The sequence below is a fragment of the Takifugu flavidus genome, chromosome 7 (assembly GCF_003711565.1).
Source record: "Takifugu flavidus isolate HTHZ2018 chromosome 7, ASM371156v2, whole genome shotgun sequence".
Lineage (NCBI taxonomy): Eukaryota > Metazoa > Chordata > Actinopteri > Tetraodontiformes > Tetraodontidae > Takifugu > Takifugu flavidus.
Window position 1 is genome coordinate 5,879,623 of NC_079526.1, and position 15,840 is coordinate 5,895,462.

Sequence of the window (15,840 nt, forward strand, 5' to 3'; positions counted from 1 at the left end):
GGGATGGGGCCGCGTTAGCCCGACAACATGCACGGCATTATTGGCGAATCCATTCAGAGGGAGATATTCATTAAACCGGGAGACTGATGAATGTAAAAATGCACATTTGGAGCTGGGAGCCGTCCAGGAGAGGGATGCAGCCTGTGTGCGCATGCTTGTGTGTGTCTGCAGGGAGGGTCAGAGTAGTAGTGCGGGGGGGGGTGCACTCTCTATTTTTCATTCTTGGCATATCAGCCTTGGAGGCTCGGCGGTGCGATAAAAAAAGTCGTGCATCTGGGCGCATGTGACGCGCAGTGCGTAATTGTTAGCCCCGTGGCTTAAAACGAAAGCAGCATTCGGCCATTTCTCAAATGGCGAGACCGCAATAACCCACCACTTCCCCTCGCGAGAAATGTCCCCGCACTCCCACAGTCTGTTTACCAGAAGCAGCGGCAGCTGACGAGGCAGCGGTGGATGTTTGTGTGCGCGGGGGGCGGGGCCTGCGCGCTCTCTGCTGATTTAACTATGCTTCATTTACTGCTGCACGGTGGAGTCACATGTCAATTACTGCATTTGCCCTTTCGGAGAAGCCTTTCACACAGATGTTTGCCGGGGCCGCGTGAGAACGCGGGTGGATGTGTGATTGCTGAAGTACAACGGGGCGCTCAGCTCGGGGACATGCAAAAGAGGCAAAACTGCCAAAGTACGGACGCATCTTCATTAATCCGACTGACTGTGCAAGCACAGAGGGTATAGCGTGTGCTGCACGGATGAGAACGCTCGTGCGTGTTGCTAGAGGAAATGCCACAGTGACACACATTAGACACGCCGTAGCGCCATTGTCTCCATAGCGCAGATATTAGCCGTGATGGACACCTCATCTGTTAGCTTTTAGCATCTCTAATAAACATCAGTAATGCTTGCCAGCGTTTGTGCAGCGGCTATTTTCTATTTTGTGCTATCGGCTGGCAGGACTGGAGATAGTTTGTTCCGTGTGTGGGATTTTCTTTAGCTTGGGCTGATTTGCATGTTTTCCTATGTGGCAGCAGAAGCGCGTATCGATCCCCGCGTGATAGATGGCCGACGCACGCGGCTGCAGCTCAGCCGCGGGAATAAAAATGAAAGAATGCAGCAAAGTGTTTTTGGATGAGGCGGCAAACCCGCGAGGTGAGAGGTCAATTGTGTGTGCGCGGTGGTGGGAGGTCAGCGGCGGGTCGCAGTGATCCAGTTGCACTCACCTTTGCTCATTGATCTCTGTGATTTCTGTGACGCGCTGCTGTTTCTGTATCGATGTTTAACCACACAGACGGATGCCGGGAGGCATTCTGTCCTCTGCACTCTGAGCTCCGTATCGAACCATGCGGTGACCGGGGCAGCTTCCTGCGGGCCTGCGCGCCGCTACCCCCCCACCCCCCACCTATTTTGACCTCCGTCACCCTGTCGCTGGTGGCTGTGACATCATCAGAACCTTGTGTATGCCTTTCACTCTTTTTTTGCTCTTTTTTCTGCATTTTGTCTTTCCTTCCCTCTCCTACACCATCTGTACCCCTCCTTATTGGATTTCCGGGTTCTCTCCCCGCCCCTCACACCTGTTTGGAAACACCGCCCGGCGCCCCAGTCTCACCCCTCCGCCTTGGTAGGGCGGAGAACAGACGGCCCCTGTGTTTGGGGATAATCATCACATAGCTTACATGCCTGCTCCTCTCCCTCTCCTTTTCTTTTTCCTCTCCTGCGTGACCCTTCTGCCAACTTACCTCCGCCAAGCATGCAACACCTCCCCCACACTGGCCCCCAACCCAGCTCACCCCCGCCTACATCTGCCCTGTTATACATCAGCCTCCTGACAGGCTCACTCAGCGCCCACAATGCTCCGCTCTCATTCTTTTCACCTTTTCGTCTTCAGCTTTCGTCAAATGCAGCTGTCAACTGTGACGCCATCGTCTGGGACGAGGGCTCTTTCCAGGAAGTGAGAATTAGCAGGACAAGCTTGACATTTCAGGAGACGTGCTCATTTGCTCCTGGAGACAGTCGACTTTTTCAAGAGGTAAATAAAGGGAATATAATCATGAAGAGCATTTTTACTGGCAGCAGTAAACCAATACAACATGGAGAAAGGTGAAGGCTGTGGTGGAGCATTAGAAGATGAGATCAGTCCTCTGTAAGATGCAGCACATGCAGACTCTAATTGTGTTTTAGCCTAGCTTAGCTTAGCTCATAAGGAATACACAGCCACAAATGACGCTGATATCGGGGCTGGGTTGATGTAGACGAGGGAGTGCTCGCTGGGTTGGATACAGGAGCTCTCAGACGAAACTATATTTGTTTTAAAATGTTTGACTTCATTTGTGACGTTGGTTCTGGGTTCGGGTTATGACGCACCATCAAAAGTCCTGAGCCGGTTTAGCCTTGAGAGACAGCAACAGCAGCAACCGTCGATCCTCGAAGGGGAAACCAGAGTGTTCCTCCTGCACCACTTCTGTCAGGTGTCTCCATTGTGATGATTAATGGGGTTTTCTGATGTCAGGAAACAGAGATTTTACTGGTTCATCTTTCTCCGTAGGTGGGGACTGTGCATTCCTCCTCTGGTGCCTGCCTGATCCCACCTTTTCACTGCTGCCCCCCTCCCCCTCCCCACCGCACCCTCCACCCTGCCCTTGTCTTAGTGCAGGTGTTCCCATTGCTGGAGGGGCTTTAGACAAGAAGGAAGGGGGGGGGCAGGGCCTTGCTTCATTCAGCTGTTGAGCTAATGGCTCCTCATTCACCACCCACACTGCTTATTAGGCCCGCTCCCAACAGAACCAGTAGAACAGAGAGAGGTAGTCAGTTCCCTCCCAAATGCCATTCAAGAATCCCACATTACTCTGACGGCTACGTGAGCGAGGACGCCGGCCCCCCCGGCGCCATTATTTGATCAAGTGGTTCTCAGCCATGCACTGGTTTGTGCAGTCCGTACTTGAGGGACAGAACACCCCCGTGGGCCCCTCTCAGCCTCTATTGTGTACGTAAAGAAACCCCTATAGAACAGGAGGCCCCATTGTCAGAGAAATTGTTCATTTATTCATTTATGCTATCAGGTTTCTGGGTTTGCTGTTCTACAAAATGCACATTAGTTAACAACACCAGCTGTTCAGGCCCGGCTACGCTGCCCCCATCGCCACGGCAACTCCGCCCATACTATTCCTGATGTGCCATCCTATCTTATCTCTTTATCTTGGAATTTCTATCCTTTCCCACCCTCCTGCACGTGTCCAGATCGGGCAGATGGAGAGGGCCCCGGATCAATCGGAGTAATCAATACGTCCAGTCTGGCCGAGGAGATCGGCGCAGACCGGACGGACATGTGACAGCCGGACACGTCTGGGTCGGTGTCCCGCTCGTCGTGGATTGGCTTAGCTTAAGTCCTGTCTGCTCGGGGTCAGCGCTGACATCTTTGGATTCCAGCTCAAATCTCCGTGATGGGTGTAATTAATCAATCGCCGTGTATCCCCTTTTAATAAATATCTGTCTGACCCGAGCCCTCGCCAGTGACGAAGCCAGAAAGGACTCTGCTAAATGTCAGAGATCTGCAGGGGAAACCTGCTTTCATTGTTACGCTCTTTGATGATACGCAGGTCAAGTGGAAAGTCTTTCTTCATCCTCTGAAAATAACCTTTTCCCTGAGGAAGGAAAAAAAGAGCGCTAGGTATAATTGCCGAGAGAAAAGACGGCAGACGAACAAGTCGCCACTTGACATCGACCCCTGATATTCTAATTTTTCCATCTCGGCTGAACACCGAGTTCAGACGCCGCTTCCCACCTGCCTGATTCCAGGTCAGGGTTTCTGTGTGTTGTGATGAGAGACAGAACAGCTCAGAGCTTCTGGTCCTGGGCGTCTTCCTGTGGCTGTTTGCTGAAGGCTTGATGGAGAGCAGGCAGGGAGGGAAGAGCTAGGAAGGAAGGGAGGGAGGGAGGGAGGAAGGGAGGGAGGGAGGAAGGAAGGCAGGGAGGGAGGAAGGGAGGGAGGGAGAGAGGCAGGAAGGGAGGGAGGAAGGGAGGGGGGAGGGAAGGAAGGAAGAGAGGGGGGAGGGAGGAAGGGAGGGGGGAGGGAAGGAAGAGAGGGAGGGAGGAGGGAGGGAGGAAGGAAGGGAGGGAGGGGGGAGGGAGGAGGAAGGGAGGCAGGAAGGCAGGTGAGAGAGGAGCTAGGAAGGAAGGAAGGAAGGAAGGAAGGAAGGAAGGAAGGAAGGAAGGAAGGAGGAAGGAAGGAGGAAGGGAGGGGGGAAGGAAGGGAGGGAGGAAGGGAGGGGGGAAGGAAGGGAGGGAGGAGGGAGGAAGGAAGGAAGGGAGGAAGGAAGGAAGGGAGAGAAGGAGGAAGGAAGGGAGGGAGGAGGGGGGGAGGGAGGGAGGGAGGAGGAAGGAAGGAGGAAGGAGGAAGGAGGAAGAGAGGGAGGGAGGGAGAGAGGGAGGAAGGAGGAAGGAAGGAGGGGGGGAGGGAGGAAGGAAGGAAGGAAGGAAGGAAGGAAGGAGGGAGGGAGGGGGGAAGGAAAGAAGGGAGGGAGGCAGGAAGGAAGGAAGGGAGGGAGGGAGAGAGAGGCAGGAAGGGAGGGAGGCAGAAAGGAAGGGAGGAAGGAAGGGAGGGAGGAAGGAAGGCAGGGAGGAAGGGGGGAAGGGAGGGAGGCAGGAAGGAAGAAGGAAGGAAGGAAGGGAGGAGAGAGGCAGGAAGGAAGGGAGGGAGGAAGGAAGGAAGTATTTTATTTATATTTATATTATCCAGATACAGTTCAAGGCTTTAGTTACCACCAAGGAAGTTAAACATCACCAGGCATCTGCCCGTCTGTCTTCCTGCCTGTCTGTCTTCCTGCCTGCCTGTCTTCCTGCCTGTCTGTCTGTCTGTCATCCTGTCTGTCTGTCATCCTGCCTGCCTGTCTTCCTGCCTGTCTGTCTTCCTGTCTGTCTGTCTTCCTGCCTGTCTGTCTGTCTGTCTTCCTGTCTGTCTGTCGTCCTGCCTGTCTGTCTTCCTGTCTGTCTGTCGTCCTGCCTGCCTGTCTTCCTGCCTGTCTTCCTGCCTGTCTGTCTTCCTGCCTGTCTGTCTTCTGCCTGTCTGTCTTCCTGCCTGTCTGTCTAGAGATTACTAGAGATGTGTCCTCTTATACTCTAAATCTCTTCCTTCACCAGCTGAACAGTCGTGACCAAAGCGGCTTTTCTTCTCTTGCAGAGGTTCCCAGCACCTTCAGATGACTGGAGCTTCAGGAGCAGCTGGTTCTGATGGTCTAGACTCCAGACACATAGGTAATTCTCTACCAGTACTACCTCCTAGGTACTACCTGAGCGACCGGTAGATCGCGATCGCCGTAATGAGCCCCCCTGGTCTAGAGAGGTTTAAGGCAGCAGGAAGACACCCAGGCAATATGAAGTGAGCTGAAATAATGTGGCCACAAACAATTTCCTTTTAAAGAAATGAATCAAAAAAGACCAAATGGTGTTTTTCGAGGCTTGGGAACACATATTCCAGCACTCTGATGTTCTGATGAAGCGATTAAAAAGATCTATAAAGAGCTGCTCTGGCCGGTCCTCATTCATCATTTTCCAATAAACTTCAAATTCCTGGAATTATTTTTCAAGCTGATGCTCTCAGCTAATTTTAGATTTAGTTTGTTTTTCTCTGGACCAGCCATCTGGGACTAGAACATGGATATACAGCATAAAAGCAGAAGCTATCCTGAGTGGGTCCAACCACAACATCCATCCCATCCAGGCTCCTCACCCAGCGGGTCGTCATTCTTAGAGCCAGAAAATATTGACATTTATCTGTGGCTAAATGGCATGAAAGCAAGTCCTTAAATTATCTCGCAAAGGGTGAAATCAGCTTGACTCGGACACGTCAGGCTCGCAGAGAAGTTCATCTTTCCAACGAAATGACAAAGATAGAAATCACACACGCGTGGAAACTCTGTGTCGACCTTCTGAAACCTCGTGCCTTCGTACACACACTTCCTGCTGATCTTAAGCCCAGACCCATGTGTGACCTTTAGGGACAAAAGGGGCGCAATGCGCCGAGAGACACTCTCCATGTGAACATTTATAGCGCGTCCACGTCCCCCCATCCCGGGGCCAGATCTAACCCCCCCGGGTCACCAGGGTTTGGCCGGAGTCACGAGGCAACGGCGGCTCTCCTGTTTCCTGCCAGGGGAGTCAGAGTGTGTTTGGGGCTTCCTGACGGGGACAGGAAGTGGCCGAAGCAGGGAATCCCACATGTGGATGAGAATGTCTCTGTCCCACACAAGCTCATGCGTTATTACACACACACACACACACACACACGCACGGAACATTACCACCATGCGCAGTCGTATACCTTGCCGACAGTTTAGCAAATTAAAATTAGTCCCGCAAACGCCGCCGATTTGTTCCGTTCGCCAACTTTAACGGCTTTTCTCCGCGCCCCAAACGTTGCCTCCTCGTGCGCAGCGCGCTAATTTCTTGTTGTGGCGGCTAAACGTCTCTTTCACGCGAGGAAACAAACGCCGCCATGTTGAAATGAAATAAGAGCCGGCGGGGAGGAGAGGCGGGGAGGAGAGGCCGCGAGGAACCCCGGAACCCTCCGAACGCCGGCCCCGTCGTGATGCAATGATGTGTAATGTGGCCTTTTTAGAATTTCAGGGGAATTAGCCTGGTTTGTGAAATGTCATAGCCATAGCTCACCTTGGCTTCACGCTCGCTCTCCCCTGTTGGCGGGTGACCTTATTTCTCTTATCTGTGGCGGCCATGCAGGACCTTCTCCGTTTATGTGTCACTCATTTGCGGCTCACCATAATATGTTAGGTCTGAGGCCACGCTCACACATGTCTGTCTGTGTGTGTGTGTGTGTGGTGTGTGTGTGTGTGTGTGTGTGTGTGTGTGTGTGCTTTGGCTTGCGGTTGTCGTTTTCTTTTCAGGCGCCACAATCTGATTAACACAACGCTGATCTGGAGCCTGAGTACAGCGGCTGATTTAACCGTTTATGCAACGGCCACCCCGACGTTGTGGCTCTTCTGTCCGTAAATGATGCGTTCAAAGCCCCGACGGGGTCACGCGAGTGTTTTACATTCCTGACTATCTCGTTTGAATTATTTACCGGTGGGCTCGATGGAGAGACCAGAGAGTAGCTATTGATTAGGGCGATTTAGCGCCAGATGGAAGCATGCGATGCTAGCGGCGGCGGAGCTGCTTTGGCTAATCCTTCGTCCAAAAATAAAAGGAGATAATTCATAGAGGGGTTCAAAAAAGTGATTCGCAAAGACGTTTCACGCTGACAGGTGTTCGTGAAAGCGGCCTCTTGAGCATTGACAGGGCTGTCACGAACAATTTTGGTTGGTGTTCTTTTTTGGGGGGGGTTCATCAGCACGTGTGCGGTGTTTAGAGGTTGTGTCAAACATCTAGTAACGGCTACGTATGTGACCCAAAGCTGGTAACCCTGGTGATGCCACGGTGCTGATACAAGGACTCTACTGACGTGTGTGTGTGTGTGTGCGTGTGTGTGTGTGTGTGTGTGTGTGAGAGAGAGCACAGAGGGGTGCAGCGCAGTGGGATCAATATATAATATCTTACAAATTGAATTCGACCTGGATCGACCCAGGGGGCGTGTGTGACCGGCTGAGACGTGTGGACGAGTGCACAGTAAATCCTCCTGATCAGGGTGGAGGCTACGAGACGGGTTGGTGGAGGGTGGGTGGGCAAGGTGGGGGCGCCTTGCTCCAGAGGAGGAGGTGTGAGGGGCAGGCCTTCCAGGGCCGGTGGAGAGCGATGAATATGCAGCGGGGGGGTGATGGGATGAGACAGAGGTGCCGCTGTGTCACCTCCAGGAGTCGAGGGCCGCTGTCTCCTCAGCATCATTATCTTCAAGAGGCTTCAACCTCAATCTGTCTCTCTAATGGTGGGCTCGTTTAGACACGGACAATTTTAAAGTCTCATTTGGGCTCCTGAGATGATGCGTGTGTGTGTGTGTGTGTGTGTGTGCTTGTTTAGGCTACAAAGTGAGGCCAAATTTCCCCTGCAATGTGAAGACATTTTGACTCATCTTCGAAGTGGCTAAAAGTAGGTGAGGGGTTAGGACTGAGCATTCACTTGTGGTGTTCGGGGTTTAGGTTGTGTTGTATCTATAAAAGTCCCCACAAAGCTAGAAGTACAAACATGTGTGCTTAAACTGCTAGCTGCAAAACTACAGCTTAGCTTAGCATCCAGAAAATGACAGTTAACTCAGCAAACATGTGTGTGCGTTGGGGCCTGTGTTTTTATGTAGTTCACGCATGGACACGGGGGGTCATCGCTGTTAACAGCAGCTTGACTGTTACACCAGAAACTGTTGAAACCTTGAAATCCACAGTTAAACTGCAGGTTGTGGCTGTTTATCTTTCAGAGTGAACAAACACAATGAGGCAGAAAGCCTTAATAAATCAGCTACAGAGGTGTGGCTCATGTGCTTAGCTACTTTACCAACAGTATTAAGCTGATCTAACTATGCCAATATTGCGAGGGGAACTTTTTTCAACGCTCAAGTCTTGGCTGCAATTGAGTTTAGTTTACGAGAGGCTAAAAGGGATCAAACAGGACTACTGAGAACTCTTCGGTGCAGACAGCTTTGGTTTCACGTTATTCCGGGACAAAGAGGGCCAAGCTTTCATTTGGTCTTTAGTGAAATCAAAAGGAGTGTCAGAGGCAGAGGTGACCCACGATGGCGGCGCTGTCGTCGTGAAAAACTATCTGCGTAACGGAAAAGCTCTCGGCCGACTCCGACCCAGAGGGAACTCCTTTATCTGCCCTTCTCCGGTGACGTGGGTGTAGCTTACATGGAGACGGCCGCCCCGCAACGGACCGGGGGCGCATTTATTGGGATCCGTCTAATTGACATGTTGGGATCGATGGGGGGGACAGAAAGCCTCTATACAGAGTTCGCCAATACACAGCTGCTCCCTTGGGTCCACACACGTTGGGGCCCCTCTACCCTATCGGTCACAAGCACATCCCCCCTCACAGACGGGAAAACAGACACCAAACATCCACACACAATCAAACCCACAGATCTATATTGATCACACACACACACACACACACACACAGTTGGGGGAGATGTTAAATATAGCATAAATGTTGTCTGACCTATGTCAGTCTTCCCGATATCGGCATGAGACATTTACAAGTCATATTTCCTAAATGCGGACAAGAGCCAGTTAGGGCAAACTAACTAAATTTCCCCTGAAAGAAATTTCAGAAGGAAATGAGGCGCTTAATCATATTGGTGGTAGATGCTGCCGCTGATACGGCTGACCGCTGAAAAGCGACGTCACTTGTGTTTGTGGCGTTCGGCTCTTCTGAGGTTGTTGGAGACTATCAGCTACCAGGAAATCTGGCTATTTCTATACCTGCTTAGTCATTGATGTGTTTTGACCTTTCGTGACCTGCTCAGGCAGAAGATCTCCGATAAATGAGAACAACTGTGTTTGTGTGTGCACGTGCGTGCATGCACATGTATGTCTGTGTGTGTGCGTTGAAGACTAAAATGAGCATTTTTCTTGCAAACTGAGGACATTTTTGGAAAGTCCTCACAACTTCAAGGCTTTGTTAAGGTTATAGACTTGGATTTAGGGTTTAGGTTAGAACTAAGTTCAGGTGAGGGTGAACTGTGATGTTTGGGGGGGTTAGAGGGAATGGGGGGTGCTCTATGCCACTGAGAGTCCTTACTAAGATAGCAGTACGTGTGTGTGTGTGTGTGTGAATGAGAGAGAGACCCCTGTGTGTGCTTGTTTGGGTTTATCCCCACCCTCTCCCATTTGCATGCATACACACCACCTCATAAGCCTTTTCCCCTCCTGCACGTGCCTTGTTCATTAGAGGCACCCCCATCTCAGCACACACACACACACACACTCGCAGATGTATGCACTTGTGCCAACCCCAGCCACCCCCACCCCCAACCCTGTCACCTACCCCCAACCCCTATCTGAGGAGGTTGTCCTATGGCTTTGAACCACAACCTGACTAGCCTAAAAAACACTGTTTTTGTTAGCTTCTGTTAGCTCAGGCTACCAGCATTTATGCTAAACGCTTAAGCCCCGAAGAAATCCTGCACACTGACATACTTTAGTTGAGCCATGACCTAAAAATCTGACAGCATGACATACGGTACATGCTTGGCACTGTGCACACGCACGTTCCCTCCCTCATGCGTGCCTGCGGTCCTCCAGACCCAGCTTGTGCTGTCTTCAACACCCTTCCAGCTGCTGGTGATAATTGCTTTGTTCTGTCGTCATCCGAAGCCACGAAATGTCATTTCACGAAATCCTCTCTACCATTTGGGCCAAGTTCTTCCCCGGCCGAAGGCAGAATAAACCTGTTTCACACCGATAAGTTAGCAAAACAAACACGCGAGGGTTTAAAAAGCGCTACGCCTTAATGCTGCGTCTCTTGCACATTACCGTAAATGCTAATACTGCTTTGAATATTAATCTGCGATCGTATGGGAATTTACAGGGAAACAAACTTTGCAGGGTGCATCGACTTTTAAGCGCTCAAAAGTTCCCACTGTCCGCTTCTCTGTCAGCGGCGCGCATGTGTGTCTTTGCTCTGCAGCTGCTCCCTCTCGGCGTGCTCGAAATGACGTCAAGACAATGAGTAAAGCCGAGTCTCTCCCTCGCCGCTTCGGGTTTCGGTTTGTTACCATGGCAGCAGCTACCACTTCCTGCCAGTACGGGTCTTCCTGTGTTCATTCATTTCTGCGCTCAGGCTCCGGAGGAGTGACAGAGCCTTGTGTTTACATTGCCATATATGGGCTCCTGTGAACAACAGGTACAGGGCTTCCCCCAGGGTTAAAAAAACGGCATGAAATGGTGGACACACACACACACACACACACACAGACACACACTCATGCACGACCTTTGACGTGGTTCTTGGAAGCGTTCAAACAGAAACACAATTATCTCTAATTACAGTAAGTGGACTGAGCAACGTGGATTCTGTGATTCGCTATATGTTTCTGTTCCTCTTGGTCTTGAAGTTACTGAGGGAAGTCTGAGATCCAGCTGGATGGAAACTTTGGTAAACCCACGCACGCCGCTGGTGTTTCCTCACAACGTGCAGCGAGGGGGAGGGGGGGGGCACGGGGAGGGGGGCTGTGCGGTGTTTAAGCAAAGCCCGTCTTTTCCTTTTTAATCCGAACCCTGGTTGCACTCCGGGCTCGTCGGGAGCATTTCCAGGGGCCCGCGTGCGTTCCGCTCCTCTCCGTGACCTCAGCTGTTCCAGCCATCCCATAACTCACTGCGCCACATTCACTCACCGGGGCCAAGGGTGGATGAAAGGGTTGCTGAATAAGTGGGGCGAGAGGGAGGGCGAGGATGGCGGGGGGGGGGGGGGCATGCAGAACTGCACATTTATCACCGTGGACTCATTCTTTCATCCCGTCTCTGCCTCCATCTCGCCCACCGCCGCTGCTACGGCGACCCGGGGGAGGAGCGGCGGAAACGGGGCCAGAGGCCACGGCGCTGCCTGCCGACGCACGCCCGTCCCGCTCGCCGACAGCGCAACAGCCGCGCACGTTACAGATGTCGCCGTTGTTGTTCCCACGCCGCTTCGGTCTTCAGGTTCTATGAAAAGCTCCAAGCTCTTAAAACCCAGCTGGCACCAGTTTCTGCGTGCATGCGTGTGTGTGCGTGTGTGTGCGTGTGTGTGCGTGTGTGCGCGTAGGTGTGTGTGTGTGTGTGTGGGGGGGGGGGGGTGCATTCACACATGACAGAGGCGGAGTGAGAGAACTGGGATGATGAGGTAAAGGAAGCTCAGGCAATTTCACCCCCACAGCTGCTAAAGGTCACTGGAGCAACTGCTGAAAGGTAGCTGATCCTCGTCTGGGTGGAGGCGGCAGCACAACCGGGAACTGTGACGGTACGGACGGGCAGTCCGGGGCGCCGCCGCCTTCGCCACATGCAAGGCGGCGGCAACGCAACACTCAAAAGTCTCCCTTCGAACCCGCTTAGATTTAGGAGCTGACGGGCCCAAAGGAGGAAGTAATCAGGGTGTGTAAGAACACGCACAAACAGCTAAAACTGACTTTAAGTTTAATGAGCAGCTTTGATCTGCTTTGATCTGCTCCTCCAACACAGCGGCGGCTCTAGAGGTGATCTTTTCGCCCTAGCTCGGGTCATTTGATGAGCGAGCGCCATGTGTCTGGGCGAGCGTGCGCATCCTGCACACCCAGTTTGGGGGTTTATTTTAACCATGACCTCTCCACCATCTCCCCCGCGGGTCACGGCGCCCGAGCCTCCAGGTCGAGCCTGGGCTGATGAGGACGGACAGCTGAACACTTTGGGTCGCAGCGCGTGCACGCTCGCCTTGCTCGTGGTTTCACAGGGGAACGCGTCTGTTAATGATATCAAAGGTTCCCCTCGCTGGCCCACAGCTGCGTAAATATCCATCAGGTAGCGTTCCAAACAAGAAAAGACTTCTTTGCTTTCAAGCGTGCGGGGGGACAACAACGACCCCGCCGACCGTGCACACGTCCACGGCTCCCAGAGAGGAGGAAGCCGAGGTTGCAACGAACGACCGACGTGTACGAAAGCACGAGAGCGCGGAGAGGACCACATGCGATGAGTGAGAAGAGCTGGACTGGACGGAGCCTGGAGACGCAGGCTCCGTCTCTAGAGGAGCTGCGCTGTTGCACGCGTTGGTGTTGTGGCCCAAATCTGTCTGGAGCCGAGAAGACAAGTGAAGAAGTGCACGTGAATAATCAAACACTCTTAATTCCAGAGAAACGCGACGGCTGGAAACAGCTAGCATAGCAAATTGTTGCTCTTTATTAATCCACAGATAATCTGGGATATTCTAGGTCGTTTGGCTCACCCATCCACCCACACACACACACACACACACACACACACCACACACACACACACCTCCTTTTGTGACATATTTACAGCAAGGTGGTGGGTTCAGGTACTCAGGTAGCCTCTTTTTGCTCCTGTTCGCAGCTGCAACCACATTGAAAAACCCATTTGTCCCCTTTAAATAAGGACATAAGCGGTTAGTGTTTTAGCTTTAAAGTTGGTGTTTTGCATTACCAGTAAGGTCAGAGGGTTTGCTCATGATTTGAGGAAACATCCGTGCTAAATTTAGCCTGTTTTGGGGTGTGCGGGGTTGTGATATCACAGACGTACGTGACAGTTTCCTGTAAAAGATTGTATCTGTATCATCTGCAGCGGGATTGTGGGGAAACACATGACTAAAGTGTAAATAATACCTTTCTTAGCTCCACTTCTTTGTAAAAGCATCATACCCAAGTAGTGTGTGTGTGTGTGTGTGTGTGTGTGTGTGTAGCAGCTACACAAATGCACACTTTAGATGAACTTTCATTCTAGCGGATCTACTTTTGGTTTTAGTGCCGCTCAACATCCTGGAATATATTTTTCTGTTGTAGTTGCATTTCTGCATGTTTGTGTGTGTGTGTGTGTGGTGTGTGTGTGTGTGTGTGTGTGTGTGTGTGTGTGTGTGTGTGTGTGTGAGTGAGGGGAGAATTCAGCTGAGTGCCGTTTTATCTAAGATCACACAACTGTATGTGAAACCCCAACCCTGCGGAACTCCTTGCGATCCCAGGAGCCACAGGGTTTCAGTTTGTGGTTGCAGCTGAGTCTCACTCACACACACACACACACACACACACACACACAACACACCACACACACACACACACACACACACATGCACACCTTCTGTTCTCTGCTGCCTCTGAAGACAGTCTCATCCACGCAGGCAGCTTGCAGAAAGCAAGTGTGGAGGCTGAAGCTGACAGATGTGCTCAGGAACAGGCAGCCACTTCTCAGAAGAGGCAGTTGCAGAATGACTGGAAGTTCTGACGAGTTTCAGCAGAGGGCTGCTGCTCTGCTGCTGCTCTGCTGCTCCTGCTGCTGCTTCTGCTGCTGCTCTGCTGCTCTGCTGCTGCTTGCTGCTCTGCTGCGGCTGCTGCGCTCTGCTGCTGCTGTTGCTGCTGCTGCTCTGCTGCTGATGCTCTGCTGCTGCTCTGCTGCTGCTGCTCTGCTGCTGCTGCTGCTCTGCTGCTGCTGCTCTGCTGACTGCTCTGCTGCTGCTATGCTGCTGCTGCTGCTGCTCTGCCTGCTCTGCTGCTGCTACTCTGCTGCTGCTGCTCTGCTGCTGCTGCTCTGCTGCTGCTGCTCTACTGCTCTACTGCTGCTGCTTGCTGCTGTGCTCTGCTGCTCCTGCTCTGCTGCTGCTCCTGCTCTACTGCTGCTCTGCTGCTATGCTGCTGCTCTGCTGCTGCTCTGCTGTTGCTTGCTGCTGCTCTGCTGCTTCTACTGCTGCTCTGCTGCTGCTGCTGTCTGCTGCTGACTTGCTGCTGCTCTGCTGCTCTGCTCTGCTGCTGCTCCTGCCTCTCTACTGCTCTGCTGCTCTTGCTGCTGCTGTGCTCCTGCTCTGCTGCTCTACTGACTGCTCTCTACTGCTCTGCTGCTCTGCTGCTGCTCTTCTGCTTGCTGCTGCCTCTGCTGCTCTGTGCTGCTGCTCTGCTGCTGCTGCTCTGCATCATGGGAGTCGTGGCTGCAGTTGGTACTCTTTTGTTGATATTACTGATGTTTTTATCTTTAAATGTCAGAAATCAAAACAGCAACTTTGAGCATCTTTGAGATCTACTGAAACTGAACACTGAGGTGACTCGGCACATTTTAAGCAGAGATGAGTCCTTTCATGATTAAGCATGTTGGTGAATGAAAAGGCTAATAACAGCAGCACACACACGTCCTTGTATTTCTATCTCTGAGAGGACTTCCATAAACATGATACGTTCCCCAGCTCCTCACCCAAACTATCACAACTAACCCCCTGACTCTAACCTAAACCCAGCTCTAACCCAAACTTAAAACCACATCTTAACCCTCATACGGTCCTTTAAAGTGGCCTCACATTGGTAGTAAAATGAGTATTTTGGTACTCAATATATAGCAAGTAAAAGAACACAGACACTACCAAAATAAAACCTTTATTCCAGCCCTCCACGTGCTCACTGGAATTATGGAAATCTGTCTGTGAATGATGAAAATGTTGCAAAATATATGGAATAAGCCCAACAAATCTATACATATTTTCAAAAACATCTGTTTGTCTCCGACAGACCCAATGCTAACAGACCCAATGCTAACAGACCCCATGCTAAAAGACCCCATGCTAACAGACCCAATGCTAACAGACCCAATGCTAACATGCGCCCTGTGACTCTCCCAAGAACTCATTTTTCCTGGTTCCATTTTTCCCAGCAGAGTACAACCTGCTGCTAAATTCATCTAAGAGAGTCTATTTCATTCTCATAAAGCAGCTGATCAAAAGGTGAGCTCCTCGAAGTCCTCATCAATCTGGGCCGACCCTGCGTCCAGACCACGCGTGCATGTGTGCGTGCGCGTGTGCGTACGAGCGTGTGTGGGAGGCACAGTCGTCTCTGAGCAAGCAAAGGCGGGCGTGTGAAACAGCTGCGGGACACACTTCTCATTCTGGCCCCCGTCACAATAAAAGTCTGGAGAACACGCAGAACCGCTCCAGACTCATGGACGACTGATTAAACCGCTGCCGCTCTATTTGGGGAACTGTCAGTTTAGATCTGCTACTTTATTTCCTTTTGGATGAAAGGATCCCACGTGCTGATCGGATCAGATCATACTGGACCGGTTGTACTGGCACGGCTGGGGTTCACCTGGAGCCCAACTCCAGTGCAGAGTATTTGTTGCTGAATATTTTCCCAATAGAACAAAGGTGAGACCGTCTTGTGTAGTGTAGTTGTAGCAGGTCATCAGGCTTTGATCCGCAGGTCCGCCCTTTCATCTTCAACCCTCTTTGAACCCTGCCTGGATCCCTGAGCTG

The 15,840-nt window shown here is 51.8% G+C and overlaps 1 long non-coding RNA gene across 1 annotated transcript; it reads left to right on the top strand.

The window, feature by feature from the left end:
* Window positions 1-247: 247 nt before the first annotated feature.
* Window positions 248-5,516, top strand: LOC130528779 (uncharacterized). The gene is made up of 3 exons (XR_008951403.1): window positions 248-682; window positions 1,883-2,023; window positions 5,171-5,516. It is a non-coding gene; the product is annotated as an uncharacterized LOC130528779 (long non-coding RNA).
* The last annotated feature ends 10,324 nt before the right edge of the window (window positions 5,517-15,840 follow it).